Source organism: Entelurus aequoreus, linkage group LG06 (assembly GCF_033978785.1).
Source record: "Entelurus aequoreus isolate RoL-2023_Sb linkage group LG06, RoL_Eaeq_v1.1, whole genome shotgun sequence".
NCBI lineage: Eukaryota > Metazoa > Chordata > Actinopteri > Syngnathiformes > Syngnathidae > Entelurus > Entelurus aequoreus.
Genome location: NC_084736.1, coordinates 28,613,863 through 28,632,565, shown reverse-complemented (window position 1 = coordinate 28,632,565; position 18,703 = coordinate 28,613,863).

Sequence of the window (18,703 nt, the reverse complement as noted above, 5' to 3'; positions counted from 1 at the left end):
TTGTTTTATATATTATTGAATTGATGCAAGTTATTTTATTTGATATTGAACTTGATGCAAGTTATACCACAGCTGCACAGTTATTTTATTTATTATTGAACATGATTTTATTTTATGTTATTGAGCTTGAATGTATAAAACTTGATGTTATTTGATGTTCGATAAATTTGAAAATGTTAAGCTTGGCATTATGAATGAATGGATGAATGAATGATGAATGAATGAATGATCTTTATTGTCATTGTGCATGTACAGGTACAGGTCCAACAAAATTTAGATTGCTTCCCTGAGGTGCTTTGCATTTTTTAAAAAAGAAGAAACCACACAATATACAAAAACAACACAATATACACAATATGCAATATACAATGTGGCCTAAGACCACTCTAGGAGGCAATGTAAAAGCGTTCTGTTGGGGCCATGGGGGCAGGTGGGGCTTGAAAACTCCCCCTTGTCCAAAGTGGGGGATGACAAAAAAAGTTTGAGAACCACTGCAGTAGCCAAAGCCCAGACGTTAAAATTACGATTCAATCAATAGAAAATGATATCATATGATAGGCATTTTTATGTTGCACACGATATCAGGTCAGGGCAAACTTTATTGTCCCGTTAAGGAAATTTGTCTTGAACGTTCCATCCATCCATCCATTTTCTACCGCTTGTCCCTTTTGGGGTCGCGGGGGGTGCTGGAGCCTATCTCAGCTGCATTCGGCCGGAAGGCGGGGTACACCCTGGACAAGTCGCCACCTTATCACAGGGCCAACACAGACAGATAGACAACATTCACACTCACATTCACACACTAGGACCCATTTAGTGTTGCCAATCAACCTATCCCCAGGTGCATGTTTTTGGAGGTGGGAGGAAGCCGGAGTACCCGGAGGGAACATTGTGTTACATTATTTCCTCAAAGGGCATAAAAGATAATCACGTCAAATCACAGACATTAAACACAAAGCAGAGTTAAAACCAGGAAATAGAGTACATTAAAAAGGCAATAAGGGGACATTGGACTATTTATAGTGGCAGAAAAGTGCTTAAGTGCTAAAGTGCTGGTGTTTAATGCAGTGCTTAACAGTTTAAAAGAAGATGGATGAAATAATCATTTGAGTTGATGTTAATAAAATCATTGTACACAATTCTTCTATTATAACTTTTTTCTCACAATAGTGCATTTTTCTGAAAAAAAAATAAAAATCACAATATCCATCCATCCATTTTCTACCGCTTGTCCCTTTTTTGGGGTCGCGGGGGGTGCTGGAGCCTATCTCAGCTGCATTCGGGCGGAAGGCGGGGTACACCCTGGACAAGTCGCCACCTCATCACAGGGCCAAAACAGATATTGTTGGAGCCTATCTATATTATGTATTTATTAATTGTTTTGACAATGAAATCAAATAATGCCAATGATGATGTTGATGAATTATTGGATGTTTTAGATGAATTTTGATTGACTGATTGTTTTCAGCTGCTCACGCTCCTCCTGGTGAGCCACTTCCTCCTCCTATGATTAAGAAGACAGGACAGCTGGGTGCTCATTTTGTCTGTCTGTCATGTTGAAGGAGTGAGGGGTGAAACAGTTTATTTACCGCTAAATAAGTGTTATTTTGATTATGTTGAAGTCAACCACGGAGAATATTTTTTGTTTGTGAAAATAAATTATGATCGTTTGGAATCTCGACATATCTCCGCGAGTGCTTATTAAGGAATTTAGTGAGTCATAGACCTCCTCCTCAGGACTACTCTGCTAACTTTAATTGTATTTTTTCAAACTTTTTTGAAAGCAAGAGTAGCCGTATCAGATATATTTGACTTTAATCCTGTAAAATGGCATTTTTTTCATTAATTCTAAAAATAGTCTGAGATAATTCTTGTATGACAACTTTTTCCTCAAAATGTTAACTTTTTTTCCAAAAATATTTTTTATTAATTATATGTTTTACTTTAATCTAGTAAAATTGCATAATTTTGTCTCGCAAAAATATTGTTTTCTTTAAGAAAATTACTAGAAAGTCCTGCATGACAACATTTTCTTACGATATTTAAACTTTTTTTAAAAAAAATAACAATTATTTTTTTCACAATATATTTGACTTTATTCATTTCAAATGGCATATGTTTTATTAAAAAAGTCAAAACTTAAAAAAAAAAATATATATATATTCTACATAGGGTTTTACAAACAATTTTTTTTCTCTAAATATTGCGTTTTTCTAAAAAAAAAAAAAAAATCATTTTAAAGTACATTTGAATTTATTTCCTGTAAAATGTAATATTTTTTAATTGTAAAATTTCATTTTTCAATATTCCAACATATTTCTTGTACATTGACAATTGTTTCCCACAGTATTACTTTTTAAATTATTTTTTAAAATAATATATTTGACTTTGACAAAATTATATACTTTTGTTTTTTAAAATTAAAAATAAATTCCTAGAATATTCCTAAAAAATGTTATGACAACTTTTCATCAAAATATTACTAGCTTTTCTTTTCCAAAAACGGCTTATATTTATAATTTTTTTTTTAACCGAATCTTGTAAAATTACATCATTTTGTCTTTTGGGAGAAGTTCGTATTCTGAGGACAGTTGGTGAGTGGAGTTTGTTGCTTGCATCATAACTGACTGGTTCGAGCAGTGTTTTTCAACCTTTTCTGAGCCAAAGCACATTTTTTTTATTGAAAAAATCCCGAGGCACACAACCAGCAGAAATCATTGAAAAAATGAAAACTCTTATTGACAGTAAAAAGTTGTTCTCGCACTTGTTGGATATGACTTTAACCATAAACAACAATGCGTTATGACCTGTCACATCACGCCGTGACTTATTTGGAGTTTTTTGGTATTTTCCTGTGTTTTAGTTCTTGTCTTGCGCTCCTATTTTGGTGGCTTTTCCTCTTTTGTTGGTATTTTCCTGTAGCAGTTTCATGTCTTCCTTGAGCACTATTCACCGCACCTGCTTTGTTTTAGTAATCAAGAATATTTAAGTTGTGCGAACGCTATCCTTCTTTGCGGGGACATTGTTGATTGTCATGTCATGTAAGAACGTACTTTGTGGATGCAGTCTGCTCCACACGCTGTAAGTCTTTGCTGTCATCCAGCATTCCGTTTTTGTTTACTTTTCAGCCAGTTCAGTTTTAGATTTGTTTTGCATAGCCATCCCTAAACTTCAATGCCTTTTCTTAGCGGATGTTCTTTGTGGACGCCGTCTGCTCCACACGCTGTAAGTCTTTGCTGTCGTCCTACTTTGCAGCCAGTTCAATTTTAGTTTCGTTTTGCATAGCCATCCCTAAGCTTCAATGCCTTTTCTTAGCGGCACTTAGCGGCACTCGCCTTTTATTTATTTTTGGTTTAAGTGTTAGATACGTTTTTACCTGCACGCTGCCTCCCGCATATTGCGATCACGACAAACCATGTTCCCGACATCTACAAAGTAATTAGCTACCTGCTTCTACCTACTGATATGGAAGAGTATTACACGGTTACTCTGCCGCGCTCTAGACAGCACAGACACTCAACAACGGCACATTATTTGCGGATTATAATTACTGGTTTGCAAAAAATATTTTTAACCCAATTAGGTGAAATTAGACAATCTCCCACGACACACCAGACTGTATCTCACGGCACTAGTGTGCACGGTGGTTGAAAAAACACTGGGTTAGAAAAATTATGTCTGGACTGTTAATGTTTCGTACCAATTGTCTTCAAACTCGTTTTCATTGAGGGCCACATCGCAGTAGTAGTTGCCCTACAGTAGGACCGTGTAACAGTGCATCATTTATAAATGTGTATGGATTCGCCTCATATTATTACAAGTTTTAAATAATTCTAATTGATTAAATATTTAACTCTTATTTTTATATGTTTCTATTATTTTTGGTAATTTTTTTATGTGTACTTTTTAAAAAATATATATATATATTGAAGTAAAAAGCTGGCAGATTAGTTTGCAGTGCAATTTATGTAGGTTTTTCCAGCAAAAAAACAGTATCACTTTTTAAAAAGTTGTAAAATCTATTGATTTTACTGTTTTTTTACGTAAAATTATGCCGACTGAGCTGTTAGGGTTTTATTTTTATTTTTATTTTTTTTACTGTAAAAACCATTCAGTGTACAATTTATTTGATAACGTGCTCTGAATCTATGATAATAAAACAAAAGTAGACAATAAAAAGTAATAACAATAGTAATAATAATAATAAGAAGAAGAAACAGTAAATAATAATCAAATTACAAGCATTTAAAATGCAACAAGTAAATGTTGGTTGGTTGTTGTTGGTTTTTACAGCATAAAAACGGCATCACTATTTGTTATTGTAAAATCTATTGTTTTTACCATTTTTTTAAGGTAAAATTCAGCAAAAAAACAGTATCACTTTTTTTTTACTCTGTAAAATCAAGATTTTACTGTTGTTTTTTACGGTTAAACTGAGCTGTTAGGTTTTATTATTTTTTATTTTTTTTTACTGTAAAAACCATTCAGTGTACAATTTATTTGACAACTTGCTCTAAATCTATGATATTAAAAAAAAAGTAGACAATAAAAAGTAATAGTAATAGTAATAATAATAATAATAATAATAATAATAATAATAATAATAATAATGATTATAAGAAACAGTAAATAATCAAATTACAACTATTTACAATGAAACAAGTAAATGTTTGTTGGTTGTTGTTGATTTTTACAGCATAAAAACGGCATCACTTTTTGTTATTGTAAAATCTATTGTTTTTACTGTTTTTTTACTGTAAAATTCTGCTGACTGAGCTGTCAGTTTTTGTTTTGTTTTGTTTTGTTTTTTTTTACTGTAAAAACCATTCAGTGTACAACTTATTTGACAACTTGCTCTAAATCTATGAAAATGTCTCCAATCCCCTTTATAATCAACACAAAAACCTAAAACATTTAAACAATAAAACAAATAGATAAATAATAATAATAGAATAAAATAAAACAATACATCAATAAAATAGAATACGATAATAAAAACAAATCAATACAATAGAGGAAAACAATAAAACAATTAGGACCTTTTTTCACAATATATCTGTCTTTAATCATGTAAAATGGCACACATTACAAAAAACAACAAAAACAACTTGGTTGCTAAAATCATTCTACACAATTCTGATAATATAGTAAAATAATACAAATAATTAAAGACATCAATACAATAGAATAAAACAATAAAAAACAAATCAATAAAATAGAATAAAACAATAAAACAAATCAATAAAATAGAATAAAACAATAACAACAAGTCAATATAATATATTGAAACAATAAAACAATAAAAACAAATCAATATAATAGAATACAACAATAAAAGACATCAATAAAATAGAATACAACAATACAAACTAATCAATATAATATAATACAACAATAGAAGACATCAAAAAATAGAATAAAACAATAAAAACAAATCAATATAATATATTGAAACAATAAAACAATAAAAACAAATCAACATAATAGAATAAAACAATAAAAGACATCAATAAAATAGAATACAACAATACAAACTAATCAATATAATAGAATACAACAATAGAAGACATCAAAAAATAGAATACAACAATAAAAACAAATCAATATAATATATTGAAACAATAAAACAATAAAAACAAATCAATATAATAGAATTAAACAATAAAATACATCAATAAAATAGAATACAACAATAAAAACTAATCAATATAATAGTATACAACAATAGAAGACATCAAAAAATAGAATAAAACAATAAAAACAAATCAATATAATACAATAAAACAATAAAAGACACAGAAGACCACAAGACTCACGCCGATTTAAAAGCCAGAGAATAAAAGTGGGTTTTAAGACTAGACTTCAAACATTCAACATGAGCGGAAGAACATTCCACAGTCCAGGGCCAACAACAGAGAAGGCCCTGTCTCCCCTAGTTCTAAGCCTCGTTTTAGGCCCCACAAGTTGGAACTGGCCCTCGGACCTCAACGAGCGAGTCGGAGCGTACATTTGCATTATTAGACATCATAGTTTAAAATATATGCACTACCATGCAGGATGTGCATATTTTTTTCTGTCCAAATGGAAAGTACGAGCATATTTATTCAGAAAAGATAAGAGTTCGTAGAACAACAAACTCAAGGCCCTGGGGCCAGGTCTGGCCCGTCACATTGTTTTAAATGGCCCTGAAAGGAAGTAAGGGAAATAAGAAAATAATTTTCACAAATAAAGCACTTAATCTTTCTTACTAAACTACATTTTGAGAGAAAAAAATAGTACGTAGTGCATACTCTTAAACTTGAGAACAATAAGAACATGCACAAAACATTACATCGACACAGGGGGGTCCAAAGTGCAGCTCCACTTTTGTTGGCCCCAAACAAATTGTGGGATGAAAAAAATACAGTAAAAATGTCTAGAAAAAAAAAAAAAGAGTGATGTAATGCGGGGAAAAAAAGCAAAACATTTGATATTAATAACTTTTTCCACCAAGGGTCGCAAACTGAAAAGTGTTTTTTTTTTTTAATTGTAATTTTGTTAAAAAAAAAAAAGATAATATATAAAAATGACTAATGCATCCAGTATTTAAAGACACAACTTAGGTTAAGCTGTTTATAAGTAACAGTGTATTATTATTAGTATCACAATTTCAGCTTACTTTTTTTGCTCTTTTTTAAAAACTTTTTTTCTTGTACTTTTCTATGTCAGTAAGCTTTGTCTTTAAACATATAATGTCTGTTTTCAGCATTTTTTTTTGGGGGGGACTAAATTAAAATGTATCAAAATATACATTGACTTTTTAGTATGCGGTCCTTGTTGGAAAAAGTTGCGACACCCTTTTATCAATATCATACATTCCAAACGTTTTGTATAGGAATAAAATGCTTGTCGCCACGACTTACGATTTCAAAAGAAAGTAGGTTATTTATCAATTTCTACGTAAAAAAAAATAATAATCAAAATTCATAGGGAAATAATGATTATACCGTATTTTACGGACCATAGGGCGCACCGGCGGGTCTAGTCAGGTCTATTTTCATACAAAAGGCGCACCGTATTAATGTAAAAAAGAAGCTTATCGACTACGGTGTCGACACAGACGACAAAGGCGGATCCGCGTAAATTTTCAGGACTTATGCAGATCCCAAAAACAGATCAGCAGGTACCAGAAGGTAAGAAAAGTTGCTTTTGCATAATACTGAGAAAAAAAACCGCCAGGTAATATGTCTTACCTTATACACACACCATAATAATATTCATATGTTGAAGCACTAAATGACATGGCTCCCGTGAAAACAGTCAGGATCAAAGCCCGCTCGGAACCATGGATGAATCCGGACCTATTAGCTGCCATAAAAGACAGAGACAGAAAATACTCTGAATACCAAAAATGTAAAACAGAAGTAGATAAACAACCCAATAATATCAACCTCAAATTACTCCTTTCAACTCTCAAAAAGCAATGCAATAAATTAAGAAATAAGTCAACCAACCTGACTAAATCCTTAAAAAAAAATTACATTAACGACAACATAGAGGAAAACACAAATAAGCCACGTGAGCTCTGGAAAATTCTCAACAACAAGCTTCCTGGTTGCAGCCAGAAACTTAAAACCAGACTCACCAACATCAGCATCAAGGAGGGTGACTCCCTCATTACAGACAAAATGGAGGTAGCTCGCAGACTTAACATCTTTTTCACCAGCATAGCCGCAACTCTTGTCAACAAGCTGTCCCACCACTCTGGTCGCTTTGGTGTAGAACACATTAAAGCCTTCTACAGAAAGCTAGGAGTATCCAACGATGATTTCAAATTAGAAATGGTCACAGCTGATGAGGTGTTTAAAAAATTGAGCGCGCTCCACCCTAACAAGGCCACGGGCCTTGATAATATTCCCTCCAGATTCCTCAGAGACTCTGCCTCCATCATTGCCCCGATCATCACGCACATAATAAACCTATCAATTACACAAGGCCAAGTACCAAAAGATTTTAAGATAGCAAGAGTAACTCCCCTCTTTAAAAAAGGAAGCAAATTGGAACCTGGCAACTACCAACCTGTTTCTATTCTCAGTTCCATTTCGAAAGTAATGGAGAAAATAGTTTATGAACAGGTGGATAGTTACCTTGCCACTAATAAACTCATGTACAAATTCCAATCCGGCTTCAGAACTAACCACTCCACTGACACATGCCTTCTCTATCTGACCGACCACATCAAACATGAGGTGGACGCGGGCAAATACTGCGGCATGGTCATGCTGGACCTTCAGAAGGCCTTTGACACCGTTAACCACGCTATACTGTTGGATAAGCTCAGAGCAATCGGATTTAACAAAACCTCATGGAGCTAGATGCAATCTTACTTGGAGGGGAGGGAGCAGGTGGTAGAGGTGAACGGCACCGTGTCCCCCCCCCCCTCTCGGTGAGCTGTGGAGTCCCCCAAGGCAGTATATTAGGACCTTTACTGTTCCTAATATACATAAACGACATGTCATCGGCATGCGACTGTGAATTGTTTTTGTTTGCGGATGACTCTGCCCTGCTGGTATCCGGCAAGGACAAGTCACAGGTGGAGAAAATCCTCAGTGCTGAGCTCTGTAGAACTTGCACCTGGCTCGCTGACAACAAGCTATCCATACACTTGGGTAAAACGGAATCCATCCTGTTTGGGTCCCACATCAACCTTAAGAAAGTCAATGACTTCACTATAAAAGTGGGTGACATTGCTATCACCAGGAAAGATGAGGTCACCTACCTAGGTTCCATTCTAGAGGCTAACCTTTCCTGTGATAAAATGGCAACCAAGGTAATCAGAAAGGTTAACCAACGAACAAGATTTCTCTACAGAATCTCCTCTCTGGTCAACAAAATCACCTTGAGGATTCTGGCGGGAACTCTCGTTCAACCCTTTTTCGATTACGCATGCACCTCCTGGTACTCCAGCACCTCCAAAACCCTCAAATCTAAACTCCAAACATCCCAGAACAAGCTAGTCAGGTTACTTCTAGACCTCCACCCCAGATCCCACCTCACTCCTACCCACTTCTCTAAAGTGGGCTGGCTCAAGGTGGAGGACAGAGTAAAACAACTTGCACTGAGCCTAGTCTATAAAATCCACTACACCTCCCTGATACCGAAGTACATGTCAAACTACTTCCTTAACGTAAATGACCGCCATAACCACAACACCAGGGGGAGCTCCACTAACCACATTAAACCCAGATTCCGAACTAACAAAGGTCTTAGCTCATTCTCTTTCAATCTTTCTATGCCACATCAATGTGAAATGCGCTCCCAACAGGTATAAAAGAAAGGGCATCTCTATCCTCCTTCAAAACCGCAATAAAAGTTCACCTCCAGACAGCTACAACCCTAAACTAACACCCTCCCCGGATTGCTAATAATCAATTGCTAATAATCAAATATAAACAATCAAATGCAGATACTTTTTCTTATGCCTTTTGATCTCTCTCTCTCTCTCTCTCTCTCTCTCTCTCTCTCTCTCTCTCTCTCTCTCTCTCTCTCTCTCTCTCTCTCTCTCTCTCTCTCTCTCTCTCTCTCTCTCTATGTCCACTACTTGCTGTCCATATCCAACCCCCCCCCCTCCACACCCCTGATTGTAAATAATGTAAATAATTCAATGTGATTATCTTGTGTGATGAATGTATTATGATGATAGTATATATGATAGTATATATCTGTATCATAAATCAATTTAAGTGGACCCCGACTTAAACAAGTTGAAAAACTTATTCGGGTGTTACCATTTAGTGGTCAATTGTACGGAATATGTACTTCACTGTGCAACCTACTAATAAAAGTCTCAATCAATCAATCAATCAAAAACAGTACAATCCATCAAGCGGTGCGGCTTCATAGCTTACCAAATTCGTACTAAAACATTTTTATAGATTCTTGAGTGCCGTGTGTAATATTCTATATTTTCAATGGAAAATATACAATTTTGGTGTTGTTTACTTGAGTCATATTGCAGTCTACACATATCTCATACGTGTGAATGCCATCTACTGGTCACACTTATCATTTCACCATGTACCAGATAAAATAGCTTCGAGGTCGGTAAGCACAACCAAAATTATTCCGTACATTAGGCGCAGCGGGATATAAAGCGCACTGTCAAGTTTTGAGAAAATTAAAGGATTTTACGTGTGCCTTATAGTCCGGAAAATACGGTAATCCATGTATATTCACAAGTTTGACACCCCTGATTTAAACTGTTCTATAGATCATTATTGAAGATGTTGTGGCGAAACATGACATACTTTAGTCATAACAATAAATATTGCAGTTACAGTCATGGATTAGGATAGTATTAGATGCACTTAAAAACTACAGTAAGTACTCAGTGTAGTATACACTTGTTATTGTCTTAGAAACAAAACTTTATTGACAAATATTATTTCTAGACTTTTGTGGGCCATACACAGGGTTGGCCCCCAGGCCTTGAGTTTGACACCTATTGTTTGTATCGTAATAATGCACAGCACTGGTTTGCAGGTATTAGTGTAAACTCTTAACTGTTCTTAAAGCGCTCATCCGCAGTTTTCGAAACTTTGTCAACACGCTGTTGTGCTTTGTTGGCGTGGTTGTTGAGCCCTTTGCCCCGTACGTGGCCCTTACTATACAGCTATTACTTAGATGCATTTTGGCCGTAGATTAGTGTCTCGATGGCCCTTACTGTTGACTGCGTGCTCGTCTAATGCGCTTCGCTCTCTTTTGTGCACCGCCGCGACTGACCTGACAGCTCAGCTGGAGCAGTCCTCGCCGGGTGTGTTGGTGCGCGTGTGTGCTGGAAAACCTTTCTAGCGTGTTGATGTTTGCTCGAGAGGGTATGTAAGGGAATCGTTACTGTTGTCTGGCATCAGAAAATGCGATTCATCTTCCATTTTATCCGCGGGTATTGTGAGGCCACTTCTTTGTGAGCATTGTGAATGATCAAAAGACCGCAATTTTAACAAGAAATGCTAATTTTTAGATGGAAAATCTTGCTTGAACAACAGAATTCACTACAAACAACTACAGCATTTAGCTCTTCCAGAGGAATTCGACATTCTTTTTCATCTCTTCCAGTTGGCGTCTAGTCGGCCTATTGCTCGTTTTCATCGAGGGCCACATCACAGTTACAGTTTCCCTCAGAGGGCCGATTTTAACAATGAGTAATATATGAATATACATGTATATATATATATATATATAATACATTAACAATATATTTTTTACATAAGCTGCAAAAAACCCCAATTACATTTTATTTTAAAAACTGCCAGTTTAGTCACCAGAATTTGACAGTAAAAGCATTTTTTAATTTTTAAAGCATATCAAAAAATGCAATACATGGAATGGAATGGAGAAACAATACCACTGTTTTTAGTGGTAACATTCAAGCAACAGAGCTGCCTTTTTTGTTTTAATATTTTTTTTGTTTGTTTTTTAAAGATTTAGTGTCTTACTATATATGGAAACAAAACAGTACCAAAGTAGATTTTTTGGTAAACAACTCAGTCTTCGGAATTTAGCCGTAAAATCTATTGTCAATTTTACAGTCTAAAATGTCATTGATATATTGTTTTGAAATCATAAGTCAAGCGGATATTTAAGTACAGTATTTATTTTTATTTGAACAAAAAATATTTTTGGAATACATGATAATATAATATTTTGATTTTGATAATATTATATGCAGTACATGATTTTTAATGTCAAAAGGGAAAGAACAGATATATTTAGTAAGAAAATATTAAGCATTTTATTAACGCATATTATTTTCAGGCTTTCGCGGGCCACATAAAATAATGTGGCGGGCCAGATTTGGCCCCCGGTCCTTGAGTTTGGCACCTGTGGCCAATTGGGTCAAACATGGACATCGAGCCGAGTTACCAAAGAAGGAAGGCGAGGGCGAGTAACAATGTCCATAACTTTGTTTCCTGGGCCCTGAAAAGGCCGCTATTCCGAGTTGATTGATTGATTGATTGAGACTTTTATTAGTAGGTTGCACAGTGAAGTACATATTCCGTACAATTGACCACTAAATGGTAACACCCGAATAAGTTTTTCAACTTGTTTAAGTCGGGGTCCTATGCTATCTCCCACAATCAGAGTCGTGGGGGAGAAGAGTGGAGGCTTTTCAGGCGATGTGGTAGGAAGCTCGCTATTTTACTAAGCTGGGCAGCAGCAGGCCCGGAGAGGAGAACACAGGCAGACAGCCTGGGTACCGCATCCCGGAGCTGCTTCGGGTGTGCGCAGATAGACGAGCCGTGGGTGGAAGAGCAAGCGCCAGCACCCTAACCGAAGACTTAGGGGGGAAGGCTGTGGAAGCTGGACCCTTTGCTAATGGTTTTCAGTTGTTGGAAAAGGGAGTGTACAAACGCTCTTCAATTTGACCCGTGAGATGTCATGAGTTTAATTAGGAATATTGTCCGCAAGGAGATTCCATTCCTTTTGAAAGTTTGCCAATGTTGGTACGGCTATTTTGTCGCCAACTAGTGGACATTATGGTTTTATGAGGTCAATTGATTTAGCTCTGTATGGGGTGATACACAGCCTTACTAATAAGACCCAATGCAAACCACCTACCCAAGTCATGGTGCAAAAAAAAAAAGTGCAATGCCGCCACGGTTTGGTTTCAAATGTTCAGGACTTCTGCAGATCCTAAATACACACAAGCAGGTGCCATCAGGTTAGAAGAGTTTGTTTTGAATAACAGGTCCTCTTTACTTCAGATTTATGCTCATAACCTATGGCCGAGAGACAAGTCCAATGTCAAAGTCCTGGTAAGTTGGGTACAAACTGTATCTGTCTCATTTTGACACATTCGGTGCACTAACTTACTTGGTCTTAGTTCCCTTCATTTAGTCTGGTCTTTTGCGACTTTTCTTGCACGATGCCAGCTGACGCCCATCTCTCTTATGGTCTTCATGAAAGGTGTGTAATGTTTGGCTTCCCCCTTTTTTTCTTTCACCCTCTGGCACTCAGTCCATTGCACTATTCTTGGGCAGCCTTTCTTCCTCTCCTGGTAAAACCATGTCAGATAGAGGTTCCAGTCCTGTTCTTCAATCATCTCTTCATAATGATATGACTCTGCCGTGAGATCCTCAAGAAGGTCCTGAGGCATCGTAGGTGAAAAACACTAAGTATGTTACTGTTACTAACGTTTCACAGGTGCACCTAGATATTGGGATGACCACTGACATTTAGAGGCGCTTGGTTGCTGTAGTGATGGCTTTGGATGGCCAAATGTTGCAGGTCCTAGTTTGTTCGTCTTTGTCTACGTCAGCTGGACCCAGTATATTACTGCCAAAATAAGTGATGTTCTCAATATACTCAATGTCATGCTTATCTGGAGTTAATAGTGGATATAGATGTTGCTGTCCGACACTCATGGCCTTGGTCTTCTGTCGGCTTATCCCTAGACCAACCTTTTCACCGTGTTCCTGGAGGTTGCTGGTCATTGTCGGTATGGCTGATCAGAGCCAGGTTGTCTGCAAAGTCCAGGTTAGTCCGTTTACCCTGTCCTCACTTCATGGTGAACTTCATGGTATTTTTAGGGTATTTTGCATCGTAAAATCGATGACGATAAGGAAGAACAAGGGCGATAGTCACCAGTTGTCACTGATTCTGATTCAACAGGCGGTGTTCTGTAACAGGGCTTTAAAGGTGTTAACATACTTGGAGGCCAGTTTTTTTACAGCTTGTCCTTTCCTCAGGATCGTATCCACCTTGGCGCATCACACTGCAGAAAACCTTGGCAGGGATAGACACTAGTGACACCTCGCCAGTTGTCTCGGTCCCGGAGATGTTCTTTACTAGGCAGCTTCACAATAATTGAAGCGGTAGGAACATCTTCAGTATGCCAGAGCAAATAAAACCAGCAGGTGAGGCTTTTCACAAGGACCATGCTTTGAGTCCTGTTGCCTTGTTGTCTTTGAGACGCTTGATTGCTCTGGCAACCATGGTTTCGGCAATCTCTTCTGAAGTAATGCTTAGGTTTGGAGCTGGTGGTTTATGTTCGAAACTAAGTGGCTTGGAAGTTGTTGACTGACAAGAACCTGACTTAAATGCTCCATCCACCTTGCATCAAGAGTGCTCTGCCATCGTTTCCTCTGATCAGGAATCCAGAGCTGCTTCTTTGGCTGCACAATGATTTGCATTTGTCAGAGACTGGACAGAGGGAGAAGGACACAGAGGCAGAGTTGGCAGGCGTGAAGTAGTCGTTACAAAAATGGTCAGTCCAATACAACAAAGATATTCATAAGGTGGGATGCAGAAGGCGAGATCCAAATACAGGCAGTGGTCAATAACAACACAGATCAGAACGAGAGTGCTGGGATGAGACATGGAGTATTAGAAACCAGCACACGACAAAAGGGCTAGGGGAAATTTATAGGGCTGGTCATGACCAATGATTGGGATCCCCTGGGCAGACACAGACAGGCAATGTTTACCAACACTTGAGAAGACACAGACAAGCAGAGGACGATCCCAGAGCAAGGCAGAACCAGCAGATCATTGTTCTGTGCCGCCTCCTGGACTTCTATGGCTTTCTTCTCCAGCTACCCGCTGTTGTCACTCCTGCAACTTTGTTGCACTTCCTTGTCCAAGTGCCTATTCTTCTCATCTTCCACCCTCGACTTCTGATGCCTATTTTTCTGTACTGTCCTTACCATGGCCATATATCTTCCATCAATCAAGTTCATATTCATATCCATCTTCCTCTGTTAGAGTGGCTCTATCTTCCTGAGACGTAAAACTCAGTCTCAGAGATGGCACTGGCGAACAAGCCCCACTGTCCTTCAATGGTGTTGCGCTACCTCAAGCTTCTTACTTAACTCCTCAAAGTATTTATTTGATATGTGGCATTTCTTCAGATTGTTCACCTGAATAGGGTTTCTTTGGATGCACCGTCTGCACTTGCTTCAACCTCAGTCTAATTTTACACACCAGGAGAAAAGCGAACGTCGAGCAGTGACTGACGCCACCTCATTCTGGGTTTTGACGCCAGGCGATAACCAGGTCGTCTTGCGGTTCTGCCTGTGTTTGAAGTTCCTACTATAATACATGTTTGGTTGATTGGTCTCTGTCACTGTCAATAAAACCTAAGCAATTGTTCATACACCTTCTACTTGATTTCATTTGATTATAAAAATATATGTAACATCTCCAGGAAGTGTGTGGCTTCACAATAAAATGGAGTAAGGTTTCTCAATGTGTGCCCGTGTGGCTGCACGCGTATACACATCGCTAACGCAGGGAAGTGTTATCGCAGTTGCCGGAGGTGGCAGACTTTGCTCAGACGGAGGAGTGTGACACCGTTGTAATGACTCAGCAGCCTCAATGTCGCTTTGTAATGTTTGTATTGTTCCATGTTTGCACAACAGTCAACACTGAGATATCCACTAAATGTCAAATGATAAATGAGTCCCTGACAGTTTTCATTTTTAATTGCCAGTCCTCCAATTTGTAAGGGTTTCGAGATACGAGCTGTCTCTCTGCCTCTTGTTATGTTATACTTGCAAGTATTTATTTGAGTTGCAAGTTTTTTTTTTCTAACCACCGGACAGTAGTCAACTCTTACCTCTCGGTCCGCCACGCAAAGATGTCCGTGTGCAACATAAACAACAATAACAAATCCGATGGGGACACCACTCTAGGTAAATGCTGTACATTATTATTACATTATTTTATAAAACTACAGTAGTTGTTTGTAGTACATTCTCTTGTATTGTTTTTTCAAACAATATTTACTATCCAAAAGTTTCTTTTTTTTCTTCCTAAAAGACATGTTTAAAAGACATTTGTTCGAGCATTTTGGTACCGCGACCGAAATGTACAGTATTACGATACTTTTCAATACTTTCCTAAATAAAGGGGACTACAAAACAATGTCATTAATGGCTTTATTTTAACAGAAAAGTGTGTCATAAAATAAACATGTGTTTCTTATTGCAAACAAAGAAGAATTTTGGCATTAAACAAGATAGTGAACATACTAGACAACTTGTCTCTTATTAGTAAGTATGGAAACGGGTTACAAAGGCTCCTAATTTGGCTGCTGACGTATGCTGTAACATATGAGGCCCTTTTCCACCAAAAGTTAACTTTTGGTTCCTGGAACCTCTGGTTCCTAGATCTATAGTTTCCTGTAGAAGTGTGTGGTTTGTGTTTCTATCGCATTTCACAGTTCAGGTAGTTTATGCAAATCAAGCTAATGGCGTATGGAGGAGTGGTTTACTATATTTCCACACTCGTTTTCTGTTGATTGCGTACTTTACATTATGTTTAGGTGATATTACTAATGTTGGTATCAATCCAATACCAAACACTTAAAGGTTATACATTAGTCCTAATCAAAGTTCTCCTGTGTCCAAGGACGTATTTTTCCTGGATTTATAAACAATAAAAAAAATGGCCAAAATGAGTGATAATAAAAAGTGTCTATGTAATCATTGTAGTATCGACTATGTACGGCTCTTGGACGTATCGTGACAGTGGATATTTGTATAGATCCACCCCTTTGTTTACATTGAGGAACGTTAGCTTGCTGTTAGCGGTGAGCTATTGTATCCTCCTACGCTGTGTAGTGAGGCATGTTTAGCTATTCCTCGTCCTGCAGGGATGAGACTTAAAAAAACGTACTTTATTTGTCGTCATGGACACCAGGATTAGTGATTTAGAAGTAGCTAAAACACAGAGAAACGTTAACTGCTTGCTAGTGATGTTTTAAAGCGCTTCAGTGTTTGTAGCTTTGCCTTCATCGGTAGTTTTGAGCCAAAAAACGTCTATTCTCCCTCTTCTGTCTCCACACTGTTTCTGCTTGTAAGTGCTGTGTGTGTGTGTGTGTGTGTGTGTGTGTCGTCTCACAAGCGCCACGGCTCATATTAACAGCAATTTCAATTCATATCATTCATATCCATGAAAAAAAAAGTACCGATATTTTTTAAAGGCAGATTAGTAACTTTTTTAAATTCATTATTTTCTTGGTACTTTATTAGCGCCAGTATACCGTAGTTACATGTTACAATTGTGGTGTTTTAGTGTGGGCAAGCAAACAATTACATTGTATTAAATGAGCATATTTTCCAGATTATGGAGCGCACCGGTATATTTTCTTCTTTAGAAGAAAAAGATATGTTTCCATGTATTAAACGCACCGGACTATAAGCCTCAGACTTTATGAAATGAGTCAAATGAAATGCTTTTTTACATCACTTAATTGTTTCCAAACATTGTCTGTAACACGGCAGTAAAACGGCTGATCAAACAAAACAGAAGTCATCGTCACGGACCCACGAGCTGCGCAAGCTAGCTCTCCAATCAGCTAAACAGACTCAATAACTCCACGGTGACGTTTTGGGTAATTTGCTTAGGAATTTGTGAAACTGTAACAATAAATTATGCCATTGTAAGTAGCACGTACAAATATGCATGAAAACACTATGACTGACGTAATACATGTAACGGCTTAGTTATATTGTAAATCTTACAAAAGTAGCTTTTAGTGATAAATGAAGAATCCTTTCGAGTAGAAACACTATGGATGAATAGTAGAAAGAAAGGCACTTGTACTTCCGGTTCAGAGCTCTAAACAGAAGGGCGATGCAGCACCTGCAGTGAGCGAACTCGTCCAAAAGATGGCGACATAACACAAACAATAACACACCTTTTTTTGTGACATTGCTTGTTTTCTTTTTTGTAACTACTTGCATTATGGCCGTCAGCAAAGAAAAATCCATAAATTAGCCACACCATTTTATAAGCCGCAGGGTTAAAGACGTAGGAAAAGAGTATCAAATCAAATCAAACTTTAGTTATATAGCATTTTTCATGCACAGGCAAGTGGCAAGCACAAAGTGCTATACATAAACAAAACAAAAAAACAATAATAGAAAATGAGAGAAAAAAAAACAACACAAACAGCACTATTGACAATAACGAGGCAAAAACTAAACATGGCATGGCACTGAGGATTTTAGGCAAAACACCACCTTTGAGGCATCCACACTGGAGAATAACAACAATGTATATATATTTTATCACGATTTATACTGTATGCATACACACATACATACAAACCTATATACAGTATATATATATATATATATATATATATATATATATATATATATATATATATATGTATATATATATATATATATATATATATATATATATATATATACATATATATATATATATATATATATATATATATATATATATATATATATATATATATATATATATATATATATATATATACATATATATGTGTGTGTGTGTATATATATATATATATATATATATATATATATATATATATATATATATATATATATATATATATATATATATATATATATATATATATATATATATATATATATACACACACACACACACACACATATATATATATATATATATATATATATATATATATATATATATATATATATATATATATATATATATATATATATATATATATATATATATATATATATATATATATATATATATATATATATATTAGGGATGATGTTTGATAAGGAATTATCGAGTTCGAGCCTATTATCGAATCCTATTATCGAACCGATTCCTTATCGATTCTCTTATCGAGTCCAGATAGGTTGTTGTATACAGACAAAAACACACAATATTTGGTTTAACAAAAGCTCACTTT